Here is a 16580-nt window from a genome sequence, read left to right as displayed (position 1 = left end):
CAACGAGAAGAAGGTGAATCCGTGAGAGACTTCATTAGTCGCCTAAATAATTTGAATTCTCGATGCAATCCAAACGAGCAATTCAACAACAACCAATTTCTCGATAGATTCATTAGGGGACTACGACATGAAAGTATTTATAATGGCCTAGTCATTAGAGGTATCACTACTTGGGAAGTAGTCACCATGAATGCAATCCAATTGGAGGATAATTTAATGATTGCAGGAGAAAGAGTGTCTGCCGAGCCGAAGTCTAGTAGCTCGCAAGCATCAGGGCATGAGCCAATGAAGATAAAGCCAATCGTGAAAGAGCAAACGATATCTGAGATGACTTTGGCAGATCTCACAAAGGCCATCCAAGAAAGCCTTAGGGGTAATCGTGCTCCACAAAACACTCATATGTATCCAAGAAGAGAGCAACAATGGTGCTCAATTTGCTTGGGCCCACATACTACGAGTGAATGCCCTACTTTCAAAGTAAAGTTTAACAGGACGTGTAACGCGTGTGGTAGGTATGGCCATCAAGTGAAGGATTGCCTAATGCTTAAACGCATCATGGAAAATAGACCGCCTATAGCTTGGGCAGACTCACCTCGAGTTCCTGCATTGATGCCTACCCCACCCATGGAGCAACAATTGCCATTACAGCACATGGTCCCTAGAACCCAAAATGTGGTCCAAATCACACTGTTGCCACCTCCAGTGCTAGGACCGCAACCCCCTCATCCAAGAGTTACACCTATGAACCAAATAGGTTGCGAGTCATCTAGTACTTGTGTAGATTGCAAAGAGGACATAGACTCTAGTATCACCTATGGAGTCGACATGCTTGAGGAGTGTCCCATGTACTATATGGAAGACCATTGGGGACAAATCAAACCGGTATATCAAGCTACTGCGCTAGCAGCAAGAGGCCAAAACATTAATAGTTTTGCTAGGAGACCACCTCTTCAGTGCTACGAATGTGGTGGACCACATCGAGTAGCTGAGTGCCCCATTAGAATGCAAAAGAATGCACTAATGCAAACAAGTCAAGGGAGTGCATTGGCAATGCCAATACTCACTTGTAATCGTTGTGGCATAGATCATTTGATCGCACAATGTCCTAACAATCCAAACGCATCGAAATCACACCATTGAACATAATAGAGATTGTTGATGGGACACCACCAACTAGAAACATAGCACCAGTGAATGCACTCACACGGTCGATGCTCCAAAAGCAAAATTACATCCTCGAAGAGAGAGATGCTGCATCCATTGGCCGAGCGAGAAAGAAGAAAACACGAAGAAAGAAATCCCTTAATGCTTCTAGCTCAAAACCTAGTTCAAAGACTAACATAGGGACAGGAGAGGATCCCGTGTATATGAATGACCCTGAGGATGACTTAGATTCGATAGAGACCACGGAGACCAAAACTGTTACTACAAAGGAAAAAGCCAGTGAGGAGGATCACGAGAGGGAATTACGACGAACACCAAAAGAGTATTCAAAGTTAAACCACCCAGTTGCGAACCCCCAAGATAAGCCACGAGAGACAAAAAATGAGGATTGCAAGAGAAAGATTGGAACCTATCCAAACCCAACAGTGGAAATTGAACGAGTCCAACAACTGAGGGGTTTGGTGGAAGAAACTCAACGAGCATTAGAACCTGAACCCAAACATATCCAGATGTCGGACACAGTGTTTCCCACACAAGTTCAACCTCACAAGAACTACAGGCCGTTAGCTATACCCAGTATCATTCGGGAAGAGAGTGAGGGTAAGACATCTGAAAGTGGACACACACCTTTCCTACTAGAGAGAATGTTTGGTGAGGGAATGCCCGACCCCCTTGAGGAAGTGGAGATTCCATCTTCACCATTCTCTTGTCAGGGTCCTACGTCCCACAAGATGCCATTAAATGTTGCCAAATTGATGAATTTCATGTCTTCAGAAGTTAGAACCACCATCATGTCCAAACTATATAAAGACCCCGAGCTAGTCTCAACTCTTGGAGCCTTCCTCAATGGAGAATTACAGGCCGGATTACCACAGTTTGCACATATGAACAAACCTGACTCGGTAATGAATGATGAGGAACATTTAGCACCACCATCTGACCTAGCGGGACATGAATCTGTAATTGAAGTACCCGTTAACAAGTTGGGGAAATACTTTGAAGGTGATGAATCTAATGCTACTCTACCAATCACTACTAAAGGATTAACTGTAAAGGGAGTCCTTGACGGTGGTGCGGGAGTCAGCATGGTGACAAAGAGTTGTTGGGAGTCTATGGGGCGACCTCACCTTGAAGCCACAAGAGTAGTGGTAAAAATGGCTAATGGATCTATTGTTACGCCTATTAAAATGCTAAAGGATCTCAGAATCAAGGTCTTGGGACACAAGGTAAGGCAAACTTTCATTGTTATGGATTTTTCCAAGCATCCTATGTCATTTGAGATGATCTTAGGGCGTCCATTCATGAGGGAAGCAAAAATGGTGCATGACTGGTCCAAAAACCACGTCTACTTATAGTTCCAAGACTCTGTCATTTGAGTTGATCTTTTAAGTGGTCGAACGCATCCTCTAGGAAATAAATTCATCATTGATAATCGATCAGACACAACAATTCACTCAGCTCCATTACAGTATTGTTACATGTGTAACGAAGACACGGATATTGGGGAGAACTCTCCTTATATGGATATCTTACCCGGAATGGCTGAGTCAGACAATGTCGATTGGGTACACCTAGCGGCAACTATAGATACATGGGGAGCTAGAGGAACAACTTGGGTAACACCAGATGGGGAAGAGATACCACACATTGCACCAGTAAACATGTTAGGTGTAGCGCATGTAACATCCGATGATAAGAAAGAGGCACACCTACCTGAGAGTGAAACCGATGATTCCTCAAAGGCTTCAGGCCAATACACATAAGAAATGGAATCTCAGGGAGAAATGGATTCAGAACCTGAGGAAACATCGAGTGAGCCAAGTATAGAAACTGAACACTCAAGGTCTAGTACGACCATCTATGGTAATTTATATGAGAGTGAAGAAGATACAAGCGAAGACCTATCAAGCGAGTCGAGTTCAAACATTTACCAAAATCAAAACCTTAACAAGAAACAAAGGTCATATAAGAGACGACGATATCGAGCAAATGTGAGAGCTAGGATAAACAAGGAAAGATCTAATGTAGAATGGCTTAGCTATCTAGGGGCATGTGATGCTCATCGAAAGCTCGTAGACAATTGGGGTGAACATTTCCAGAGTGTCATGTGGTGCAGCCGGCGACCCATTGACCTCGCTCAATTGGAGGTTACAGAGCCGAAATTGAGTCGAACTATAAGAAGACGTAAAAACCGAGAGTTAGCACAACAACAAAAGGAGGCAGAACTAAAAGAAAGGTCTCCGTCAAGACAAGAGCCTGCCGACTTACATACGGCTCCTGAACATTTTAAATCTTATACCACAGGGGAGCGAAAGGTTGTGTATGCCAAAGCCCAACGAATACCTACCAATGGAAGCAGTGGAGTCTATGATGGTCCAGCGGTAGTTAAAGAGATAGAATTAGCAGAACCAGGTGAGGAGTATAAACCAGTCTTTATTGCTCAAGACCTTACCGAAACTGAAGAGGCTGTACTTAAGGAGCTCCTCAAGGAATACAAGGATATCTTTGCTTGGACATATCATGACATGAAGGGCATTCCACCTTCTGTGGTGCAACATACAATTCCCATGATCAACACTGCTAAACCCGTCCAACAACGACCCTATCCAATGAATCCTAAGTACGCCAAAATTGTACAAGAGGAGATTGAAAAAATTATCCAATGTGGATTCATATACCCTATTGAGCACTCAGAATGGGTTTCTCCAATAGTCATTGTGCCAAAAAAGAATGGGAAACTAAGAGTGTGCGTGGACCTCAAGAAAGTTAATGCAGCCACTAGGAGGGATCATTATCCCTTGCCATATTCAGAACATGTGCTTGAAAGAGTTGCGGGCAAGGAAGCTTATAGCTTTTTAGATGGGTACTCTGGTTACAATCAAATCACAATTGCATTAGAGGACCAAGCTAAAACTGCTTTTATCACAGAGTTTGGAGTGTTTGCATTTCGTGTTATGGCTTTTGGCTTAACGAATGCCCCTGCTACATTCCAACGATTAATAAACACTGCGTTTAAAGAATTTCTAAGGGAGTTTTGTGAAGCTTTCCTAGACGACCTTTGTGTTTATTCTTCTTGGGAGAAGCATTTGTTATATCTACAAAAAATATTTGAAAGGTGCAGATTTTATCGCATCTCATTGAACCCTTTCAAATGCCAATTTTGGGTTAAGCATGGAGTCATTCTAGGGCATACAGTGTCCAAGAACGGGATATCCACAGATGAGAGTAAGATTAAAGCCATTGCCGATTTGCCACCACCTACGAACTATAAAGGAGTTCAAAGATTTATGGGCCATGTTGGTTATTATCGAAGGTTTATTTTAAACTTTGCCGAGATAGCGCGTCCATTGTACAAGCTTCTTATCGAGTTTCACTGGATGGAAGAATGTCATCAATATTATGAGTTAGTAAAGAAGGCCCTAACAAGTGCTCCAATCCTGCGAACACCTGATTGGAATGTACCTTTTCATGTGCATATCGATGCATCAAATTTTGCTATTGGGTGTGTTCTAACTCAACCAGGAGAACATAAATTGGACTACCCTATTAGCTTTGCAAGTCGCCAATTAAATGATGCCGAGATGAACTACACTACTACAGAGCGCGAAGGTCTAGCTATGATTTACGCAGTAAAGAAATTTTGTTATTACCTTCTTGCTACCAAGTTTGTGTTTTATGTTGATCATCAAGCATTGCTATATTTGGTAAACAAGCCGTGTTCCACAGGTCGAATTACACGATGGTTGTTAATTCTTCTTGAGTTTGACTTCATCGTTGTTGTGAGGCCTGGGAGGAAACATGTCATGGCGGATCATTTATCTCGTATCCCTAATGGCGAAGCTCCTACGGGGGTTGATGATGAATTGCCTGATAGTCCTTTGTTCATTGTTGAGACAATGCCCGAATGGAGTGAAAAGATTGTTAACTTCTTAGTTAATGGTTTTCCACCCAAAGAACTGCGAAAAGATATAGCTCAAAAATTAATCAAGGAATGCGAACCCTATTGCTTACTGGCTGGAACTCTCTATAAGAGAGGAAAAGATGATGTTCTTAGACGCTGTGCCCGCGAGGATGAGTATTTATATATTCTACAAGAGGCACACATGGGCGTAGCTGGTGGTCACTTTTCAGGAAACTTGACTGCCCGAAAGATCTTACAGTCAGGCTATTGGTGGCCCACTCTGTTTAAGGATGCATCACTGTTTGCAAAGGGATGTGATGAATGCCAACGCTTCAAGAAGCCACAAAGAAGTGATAGGATGCCTCTACATCCCATCAAGGTAACCCAACCATTTGAAAAGTGGGGCTTAGACTTTGTAGGACCGATTAGTCCGGCTGCACGTAACACACAATCACGATATATCATTGTGGCTATCGACTATGTAACCAAATGGGCTGAAGCAAAAGCAACACGGAAGGCGGATGCAAAAACAACAGCTAAGTTCCTCTTTGAGAACATTATCACACATTTTGGATGCCCCTTTGAACTTGTGAGTGACAATGGAACTCATTTTATAAATGAAGTAATAAAAGAACTCACATCAAACTTCATGATATCTCACCACAAGTCTACACCCTATTATCCCCAAGAAAATGGCCAAGCTGAGAGTACCAACAAAACTCTCATCTCCATTTTGACAAAGACAGTCGAGGCTCATTGCACTGATTGGGACCTAAAGCTTACATCAGCTTTATGGGCTTATCGTATTGCGTATAAAGTTTCTATTAATTGCACATCGTTTAAGATGGTGTATGGCCAAGAAGTAGTTATGCCATGGGAGTTTGTCATTCCTAGTCTTCGAGTAGCTTCTCAAGAAGGTTGGGATGGTAACCCCTTAGTGGAGCGATTATATATCCTGGAAAGGCTAGATGAAGAGAGGCAATTAGCTGTGCGAAATGCTCTAGTGGAGAAGGATAGGAGAAAGAAGTGGTTTGATAGCCATTTAAAGGATAAAGACATCAAGGTTGGTGATAAAGTTCTTATGTACGGGGTACATAATGAAAAGAAGAAATTGAAATACACTGGTAAGGGACCATATCGAGTGTGTGAAATTACCCCGCAAGGTACCATTCGTGTGGATACTCTAGATGGAGTTGAAACCATTGGATTCCTTAATGGGAGTAAATTCAAAAGATATTATGATCCTCTAAGCCAGGAAGAGTTGCAAGCCATCCATCAAAAGAAGGTTGCCAAGGAACAAGCAGAGCTTAAAAAAATCCAAGCAAGAGTTGAGGCTCGAGAACGACAACAATGTCTTAGACGCCAACGAGAGGCTAATCTGGGAATCACGCAAGCATTTTTCGAGGACACAGATGACGACTCATTAGAATCTGAGCCACCCCTACGATACCCAATTGAGCTAAATAGCCCGTATGGGAAAGTACTATGCAATGCCTTATTAGATACGGGAGCTAAACACAATTTGTTATCCTATGGAGTTTGGTGTCAATTAGGGAAACCGACCCTATCCCCGAGTACGATGCAAGTCAAGGGCATTAATAAAAAGAAAACTGCTATTCTTGGAGTCCTTCAGACCCCTGTTGTCTATGAAAATGGAAGCATAGTGCAGAGGTTTCTAGTCATGCCCGCGGGAGCTATGGAAGGCAACGTAAACCTGGGACGCACGTGGATGTTGGCAACCAAATGCACTATTGATTGGGATACTGGTAGTGTCACGACGCGACCACTGATTCTTACCCCTATCATTCAAGCAAAGTCACCTACGTTGCAAACTCTAGCAAAGTTGAAGGATAGCCAACATTCACAAGCCAAGATGGTTAACTCGTCTTTGCCGGCTACCCATGAACCTAGCACTTCAACACTTGTAGTTGCAGCAAGCAGTAATATTGCAAGTACTCAACCGGCACGACCTAAGAGTACATATCAATGGGTCCCCGAGGCCTTACTTCCAACTACCTCAACCCTCCCATCCATTCCAAGAAAAAATTTCCGGGGAAAACCAAGAGCGCGCCCTAGGAGAGTCAAGACCAAATCACGATGGATTCCAAAACAACTATTAGAATCCCAAGGCTACTATGATGGAAATGAGCAAATTTGGGTACCTAAACGTAAAATGTGTCCTTCCCTATCGACAACAAACCCATATGAGTCAAACAGTGTAACGCTAAAGCCAATGGTAGACCGTGGGAAGGGAAAGATCACAGAATGCTACACACGTAGTCCAGAGCTAGTTTGGGCTCCAAGGCAAAACCAATTTATTCCACCTAGCTCAGGAAGGGGGGAGTTCCATGAAGCTTCTAGCTCCTCATGTAATACATCCATAGAGGTAAAAGCTTCTACACAGCCTCCATCTATAGTAGTGGACCTCCATGAAGCTACAAAAGAATCCACACCTCCCAGTGTTCAAGAATCACCTGATGAACCACTTCAAGTTCGATCCTGGGAGAGTACCTTACCACCCTTGCAACTTGACAAGGCACCTAGTGTAATAGAAAACTAATGGCAAAAATCCTCACCTATTACCAACTGGAACAATTGGTTTCAAAGGGTGACGACATCATTTCAAACGGTATGATCTACCCAAGGAAGGGGGGAGTGTTTGTGGACATCCATCATTCACTTGCTTCCCTCTCAACCTTTCTCCTTGACCTCTTAATCTCCAATCTTAGGGAATGTATATATAAAGCCTTATACTCACAAAAACAAGATAAAAAAGTAAAAGAGCAAGAGCCATAACACAAATCATAAAAACAAATTATGCACAAGAACACGACCCTTGTAATATTTGCACTCTAACCATCATCTATTTGCGTGTACAGATATGGCTAGTACGCTAGAGTCATCCACTCCTGCCTTGGGTGAGAGGTACCCTCATTACTTTTCACAAATATTTCACATGGTCTTTCCAGTGCTTGCATGTGAATGGGATTTGATAGGTACGCTAGCATGTGAGAGGAATTTTGAGGAGTTAGAATGGCTGATACGTCTCTTGACCACGTCTGATCCATACTTAGTAGAGAGCGTTTCTCCCATTGCACAAGCCTACCCTTTAGACCAAGATGACTATAGGCGTCTAGTGACCTTCTTAGTAAACATGGGCACCTATGATGAAGAAGAAAATTTACACGACTACACGGATGGCACATATGGTCTCATGGATGATGACTTTGTTTATCTCGACGACGAGGATAGGGGTTTAGCCTTAGGGTTTCCCCCCAACCTCTACAATATCCTATTCCCTTGACTCTCTAGGGGGAGTGCAAATAATTAGGTTAGGGTTCCTTATGTTTTTGGTTGTGTTCAATAAGTGTTGGTACCTTTTTCCACTAATGTGCCTCTTGGAGGTATTCCTTTTGTTTCCTAGTGTGTACAGGAGCGTGTTGCTATTGGTAGTATTTGGACCTTCATGGAATCTTTATCTCGACTCACTCTTCAAATCAAGCGCGACCATCGACACAAACAGGTGTTTCTTGTCCATTAGCATTGCCCCTTATCTTTTTTGCATCTATGATTGTCTGCTTTAATTGTGATTGGTAGCCTAATATTCACCGCATTTGCTTAGTATCAAACATTTAATTCAATGTAATTTTTTGTCATAATCACTTGTCTAGGTTTAAAAATCAAGTAGTCCGACAAACTAGTTTGACCAAGTTAGGTGTTAGAAATCTTCTCTTAATACCATGGGGAATGTCTTCCTAATAATCAATGGTTACTTAGGTTCTTAATCCGATTTAGGCAGCATTGTGTGAAATGTACTAGGGCTTTCTAGTGGGCTTGACCCTATTGACCTTTAGCTTAAGTATTATAAAGGGAGTTAACTAGTGTGATGAGCCTGGGGAGGTGTATGAGTGTTATATGACCCCCCAAAGTTACAAAATTAAAATGCTGAAAATGAACAAACAAAAAATCAAAGTGCCACACTGTAAAATCTTAAGCTGGAAGAGAAATCTCAGCTTGATTTTGTACTTCACTCACATGTATTGCCTATGGTACTAGAGCCCTAGAGATTCCCAGTGTGGGCGCTTTTCCTTGAAAAGCAAAAAACCCAAGGCATACAAAATAAGCACACACATCAAATTGAATCACTGTGAAAAGACTTTGGGGGGTCAAAGAAAAAGTAATCAGTCAGGCGATGATTTCATGAGAAATTCCTTTTATGGTAGCTTAACTACAAGGTCTTCTAGATATAGCCTCTAGTCAGCCCTCGAACATGAATACTTGGCTCTCGCGATTAAACAACTTAATTGACCACAAAAAATTAAGAAGCTTACCCATGGTATTAATATTCGATCTCTAGTGCCTTTCGACTGTCAAATTAGCGACCCCAGTTTTGTTTAATTTTTTACCTTTACATGTGTTTATGCATTTGATTACATTGCAATTTAATGTTCATTGCTGACAAATTGTTTGAAATTCTTTTACCAATCAATTTGTCTACCTAAAACTGCATATGCTTTTTACTCACTTATGAGAATGCAATTACTGTGCCAATGTTGTTTGATTTTGCAGTGACTAAAGAAGGCTAAGGACATTCATCTCAAATGCTCTTCCACCTCGACGAACGAGCTTCAACTCAATAGCTTCCGAGGACGGAATCTACATCAGGAAGGGGGGCATGTTAACCCTCATGGCTCACGGACACCCCATCACCTACGACGGACGTGTATTATGTATTTGGTAGAGTCAGGTACCGGGCTTGTCGGACCAATAGGAAAAGGGTAAGAGTGATCGCCGATGAGAGGCGCACTCTAACCGGGACATTCAAGGGATTAGTTGGCTAAGCATGGGCGCCCAAGTGTGAATGGGGTGAGCTCATATAAAAGCCAACTAAACCTAAAATTCACTCATTCTCTCATTTGTGCAATAGAAGAGTGCTCTTGCTCCATCTCCATCTCCATCTTCTTCTTCTTCACCTCCTTGTGTGTGTGTGTGTGTATGTGTGTGTGTGTGTGTGTGTGTGTGTGTGTGTGTGTGTGTGTGTGTGTGTGTGTGTGTGTGTGTGTGTGTGTGTGAGAGAGAGAGAGAGAGAGAGAGAGAGAGAGTGCGATCGAGCATTGCGGCGGCACGACAGCGGTGAAGCGGTTGAGCGCGACGTAGCGGCGTCTCCTTCTTCTTCGCGGCGAGGAAACCTCCACGGCAGGAGCATAGAGCAGTGAGTGACACACCATTTCCCTCTTTGGAGCTTACTAGTTAAGCTAGTTGTGTGCTTGGAGCCGTCTATGGCTCGCACACAGTGTTAGGCAAGGCCCTTGCTTCGACAGTGCAGCAAGGAGCGCACAAATAGCATGAGCATGCAAAAAGCATGCAAAGGAAGGTCCACGACCCCTAGTTCCTAAGAATAGCTATGATACCAATGTAAGACCTAGAAGACTGAGACATAGGATCCTCGTCCCTACCGCCCTTTATATAGGCCTAGCTCCTAGCTCTTGGCATAAGCGGATCCCCAGTCCACACTGGTCTAGTCCAGGCCCTTGGCCTAATTCCCTGACCCCCTAGGTTGGGCCTTGCCCCATAGGACCCTTGAGAAGCGTTTTCGTCCGCGAAAACACAAGTGATGGTATCTTCATAAGAACACTAATGTTTTCTACCGTAACATCCCTCATGGATCCAACGGTTCATTTGAGGGGAACTCGGTTTAGTAGGAGGTTCAATGAAACCACGAGTAACATCTTGATTTTCTACATTGTTGTCCATTTGTAACCATCTGATGGTACCGGTTCCAATCCAAACATAGTGTGTAGACTCCATTTAGGATGCTCATGAGCATGGTAAACGAGTTTATCACAACACAGGTGTACCAAAAAGAGTACCTCTTGTTACTTTCCATGAAAGTAACTTGCTGACATAACTCATCAGCCAAGTTTAATTCCTTGACTTGTTCCCAATTTTCATCATCAGTAAACAACCCCACCCTAACGAGTCTTCAAGGTTGAGAACCTGAGTGATACATGAAGGGACTACACCTAGTCGCAAACATGTTTTAACTTATAGTAAGCAAACTCTAAGTAGAGCAATAAATGCTTACTAATTGTATCGCTTGGTGCTAACGTACGCACTTTGCATATCCTTCTGCACCAGATTACACTTTGTAAGCTGTCTATCCCCTTGGGTAACTGACAGTACTGAGGTGTGTTCCCTCACGGTTTACAGACAGTCGTCCCACATGACTGGTAAATGGGAATCACAATATCGTGTGACCTTGTGGAGGAATCAACAATGTCTTGAGTAACCATCGTGGTTTACTTGAGAAATCCAGAAACACCCAAACCGAGCCATGACCTCTATTGGGGATTAGTAGATGCAAAAGTAATCTCATAGAGCTACTGCACATAGAGTGCAAAAATGCTTTATAAGCAACAACTTGAGGAATATGGATGTCGTTCCAAATCAGCCTTTGCTAAACACTAGGGCCCATAACACCTAGTGTGCATGCATTTAGCAAGAAACAGATCCGAACCTGTATATCCATGGTGACCATTGCCAATACTTATGGCAAATGTGATGCGCCTAGCACACATTAAAAAGGAATGTAAATAGTTCTGAAAAGAAACTAAATACTTTCAGTTGCAATCTTTTGCAAGCCTTGCTGAAACTTCTGAATCACAATAGTAGGTGAAACATTGATCACTTCTAGGTACAGACAATGAAACTTTTTCATTAACAACTTATAGCCTTGTTATATGTATAAACCACCATCTGTAATGTTGTTTAGTAGTACTTGTAGCTGAACAAGTCATTCTAAGTATCTGACAATTTTTGGCCATTGAAATTGCTCTTGATACGTCATGCTGAAAATGGTCTAGAAAACAGATGTGACCAGCACCTAGGGACTTTGTCGTGACACATATTTGAAATAGGGGCGCGAGTATCAGTCCTAGAGACTCATATTCGCCACATGTGGAATATGTCTCAACTAAGGATGTCTGAAAAAGAACATCCTTCAAGTACAAGATGTACTTGTGTGTGGAGGTAACTCTCAACACTCTACGACAAGAGTGAGAGGGACCCTCATTCATTGCTCCACACTGGCTAAACCGAACTCCTTGAGTTCCTAAACCATGTTGTATCCCATGTGACAACATGTGCCAAATCGAATCCTACAAGTGGATCCATAACAGCATAATGTACTTTGGACACTACGGCCCAAAATACTTGTTTCGACATGCCCTTGGCATGGTTAGGGATTGAACGGAAAGTTTAGTTACCCGTATCGAAATGCATAGGAGTACGTCTCAAAAAACCAAGCAACATTGCACGAGAAACCCTAGTTGTTGACTTCGCAATCCAAACCCGTTGGGTAGAATCTACGTAGTCAACCCCTTGGTAAGACCCTTTGTAGAAACTGCTCAACTAGCAGGTAATGGTAACCAACATAGTCAACCGTATATAAAAATGATGGGAATCAACTTGAAAGTTGAATTTGTCCACGATCCCTTAGTAGATTGCGGACTTCTTTCCTTGAAAGGACAACTGGGATAGATCAAACTATGATCCTCAATGCCTATGGGGTGATTTAGTAAACACCCGCTGGGTCTTACCCCAAAACTGTAGTACCATAGACACTCGTAGTGCTATAGAGAGAGCAAGAGATCCCCACAAGTGAGATGCCTAGCTCGTATGAACAGCCATGCTGGTTGCTACCCCTAGACTCCGTGCTATAGATCAGCTGCTGTGAGTTTAAGATTGTCAAAAACTCACTTGAGCGTCGCACTAAAAACCTGGAGTGCAAAAATGACGCCCTAAATATCCGTAATGACAAGACGCTTTCTTGTCCATTAACGTTGAGGTGTTCATGGTGTATTCCACTGGGCAGATCTGTGTGATCAAAAGAACAATCACCCAAGGAATGTCAATCGTTGGGTCGTACCCGAGATCCGACAATGACTCGTAGTCACGTGTGTGGCTTATAGCCCTGATGGCAATTAGTGTTCAATGAATGAACTGATGAAGACTAATTTAGATGGCGTCTTTCCCTATGTCTAGCTGAGAGTTAGAGCACCTTGGGCAGGCTGACTTTCAAACAAACATGTTCAAAAGCGTCGTAGAAAGTTTTCATTATTCTATGAGAGAAATAAGAAAGAGAGCATGCTGGACTGAGGAAGTTTCCTTAAGTCACTCAACTTTCCTTAAGTTACTGCCTTCTATGTAATGCACCCCTTCTTGTGTGCATCTTATGCGTAGCATGCAACTTATCCTATAAGCATGCAATAATCTGCTGTATAACGCTCGCATCGAGAGATGTAACATAAAACACAAGTCACATCTTGTTGCACTTATCGTGTAGGGGATCGTGACTGTACCAAAATGACTTAAAGATGGCACTTTTCCTGTGAAATAAGTCCTATTTTTAGGTTCCTTTGAGTGTTGTGGTGTGCTTACAGCAATGAAAACCATACTAAACAATCCATCACTTATCGTGTCCTTGACAGAGTTGCGAGTGTGATAGCGCAAGCGTAATTCATGAGGCGGTAGAGTTAAATTCACCCAACCAGCATGCCTTGCATGCAGAATTCTAAGCCCTCATCGAGAGTGATGGCCGCAAACGTGAGAGCCAAAAAGTGCCTTGCTGGCGTCACGTAAAAATATCAAAGCACTTTGCTTTGCACAAGGTACAATATTGTCCAGAATAAATGTGAGAACATGAAAAACAAGTAAAACTTAAAATTGTCTAACCTGGTCATCCCGTTGGAACCAGCTGTCTTGAAATTATGAAAGATAAAACTCGTCGAAAGATGGTTGATAGCCATAGCTACTGCGTGAGAGAGAGTTGTCGTGTATATCATATACACCCTCTTGGCATGTAATAAAAGAACACGATAACAAACTGACAAATTCATCCAAGGTTTTATGCTCATAGCGTAAGCCAAACGAGAAAATGTCAATGCAAGATGTCGAATTGGAAGCCTTGCTTCCCTTAACAACGTATGGTGTTCAGGTTTCTGGTAGTTTGTTTGATTCCGACGCATAGCCAGATGAACTATGCATGGGAGTTAGTATATGTATCATATACACATGCATGGAATGTAAAATTATGGCAATTGTTTCCCAGTTCGTATGCTAAAAGAATATTCCATACTGTGAAAAATGTGATGCCAAATACCAAAAGGAAGCCTTGCTTCACATAAGTTCTCATGTAGTTCTGATGCGGATAGCAAGCAGATACACTTGCCAGGTTAGGCTTGCCAGTTCACAAAGGCATTCACAGCTTACTCGACCATGTCGAATTGTATTATGTAGTGGAAAAACAAAAGAAAAAATCCATGCAAAGTATGTACCTTGTACCTGATTGGCTGGATTATTATAATCCTGAGGATTTGTAAATGGAGCTCTGCTCCCAGGATGGCGTAGAAAACTCGTCTAAGCATGCTTGTTGAGAATGGGTAGATCCTATTGTTGCCTGATTTCAACAATGACAAACAACTAGCCGAGGAGCCATGTCCTAGAAAACTTGGTTTACAACTTCGTGAAAGTGTAATCAGTGGTTGGCCTTGCCAAATATTGGCACCTTAAATGCCACAGGCTTTGCCTGTACTAGTATGGCATAAGCCTTGCCTAACCCGGAGGAGCAAACATTGCCGAGGATCAAAAAATTCCAAACCAAAAATGGGAATTTGACAGCTATAATTGTAGACCCGAACATGCTCAAATTGCTCCATGCTTTGCTTGTTGTGTGTATAATGCAGATAGATCTGCGAGATTCAAAGAAGTCATCATTGAAAATATTAAAGTCAACTTGCTTACCAACTCTTAGAAGTCCATGTCGAATGGCGGAAACCGTAGGGGAAACATGTCCATCCGTGCCGGAATATTTCTCAAAGGTCATGCATGCGATGCCCTTACTATGACAACACTGTGCATGGCTTTGTAATGCTTGTCGATCTCTTGAAATGCTATTGGATGCACCATGAGGCATCTCGCATATACCAAACAACTTTGCCGTGCTCGATGAAGATTGTGATTGACCAGCAACAACTATGAAGCCTTGGAGGGGAGATCCATGCTTGAATGATTGCGCTAGACTCAAGCTCTGCAGATTTGTGAATGTGTTTTGCTTTTGCTTAGTTTGCAGAAATTCTGCAATATTGTGCCTTGACAGTCGCAACAAAGCACAAAAGGAGAGGATGGGGGCCGACCGTGGGCACCCCTCCTTAATCTTGGTAGTCCAAGGCTCTGCCACCGTGGGCAGCCAAGATGAGAACACCAAATTAAAAAATAAATAAAAAAACTTACTTGCCTCCTGCGCAGCGATGGTGGCTTTGCGCCTGTCAGGAAAACCGACCCTAGGCTGAATTAAGTTGCTCAACATGGAGCCGCATAGTGACTCGAGTTGCTCCCACTAGCCCTGCGATGTCGTAGACACCCGCCTCTGCCCATTTGGTGTAGGTTCGCCGATGGCCCTTCTTCTCGCAAGCCCGGTTTCCCACCAACAAACCATTGCTCCCTTCGAGTCTGCAGGGGATGCATCCCGCGAGCATCTCAATTGAGAGAGAGAGAGAGAGAGAGAGAGAGAGAAAAGATACTTTGATTCTGAGAGAAGACAATAACGCCAAGCTTCTTCCAAAGCTTGCTGCTCGTCCCCTTCCTGTCGGAGCTTCCATGAAGAGAGAGAGAGAGAGAGAGAGAGAGAGAGAGAGAGAGAGAGAGAGAGAGAGAGAGAGAGAGAGAGAGAGAGAGAGAGAGAGAGAGAGAGAGAGAGAGAGAGAGAGAGATACCTAAAGAGAGAGAGAGTCCTTTCCCCTCCTCCATGGCTCTCCCCTCCCCCTGAGCTCTGATACCAGTGAAAGGGCAAGGGGACTGGAACATGCTAATCTCCACCTAGCCATGCCCTATATAGGCCCTTGGCCTGCTAAATATAGGGACCCCCTTGACTGCATGTCCATCCTGGCCCTTGGCCGTGACTAGTCCTACCCTTGTCCTAACATTAGTGAAAGGGCAAGGGGACTGGAACATGCTAATCTCCACCCAGCCATGCCCTATATAGGCCCTTAGCCTGCTAAATATAGGGACCCCCTTGACTGCATGTCCATCCTGGCCCTTGGCCGTGATTGGTCCTACCCTTGTCCTGACATAGACTGAAGATCCTCCTCCCAACCTCCCTTTATATAGGCAGGCTCCTAGCCCCTTGCCCTAGACGGATCCCCTGTCCACATTGTCTAGCCCGACCCTTGGTCGTAGTCCATGACCATCCTAGTTCATAGGTTACAGGACCCTTGTCCTGACATAAATATAAGACCTAGGAGACTGTGATAGTGGATCCCCAGTCCACACTGGTCCAGTCCAGGCCCTTGGCCTAGGTCCCTGACCCCCTAGGTTGGGCCTTGCCCCGTAGGACCTTGTCCTGACATTACTCCCCCCTTAAGGAAGAGTTTTCGTCCTCGAAAACTAGAGTGAAAAGAATAAGTTTTCACAAAAGTTGTAAAGCAATAGACTTGACTGTAGACTAGTCAAATCATCT

Source organism: Adiantum capillus-veneris, chromosome 23 (genome assembly GCF_014529385.1).
Source record: "Adiantum capillus-veneris isolate H3 chromosome 23, ASM1452938v2, whole genome shotgun sequence".
Taxonomy (NCBI): Eukaryota; Viridiplantae; Streptophyta; class Polypodiopsida; order Polypodiales; family Pteridaceae; genus Adiantum; species Adiantum capillus-veneris.
This window is presented reverse-complemented; position numbering follows the sequence as displayed.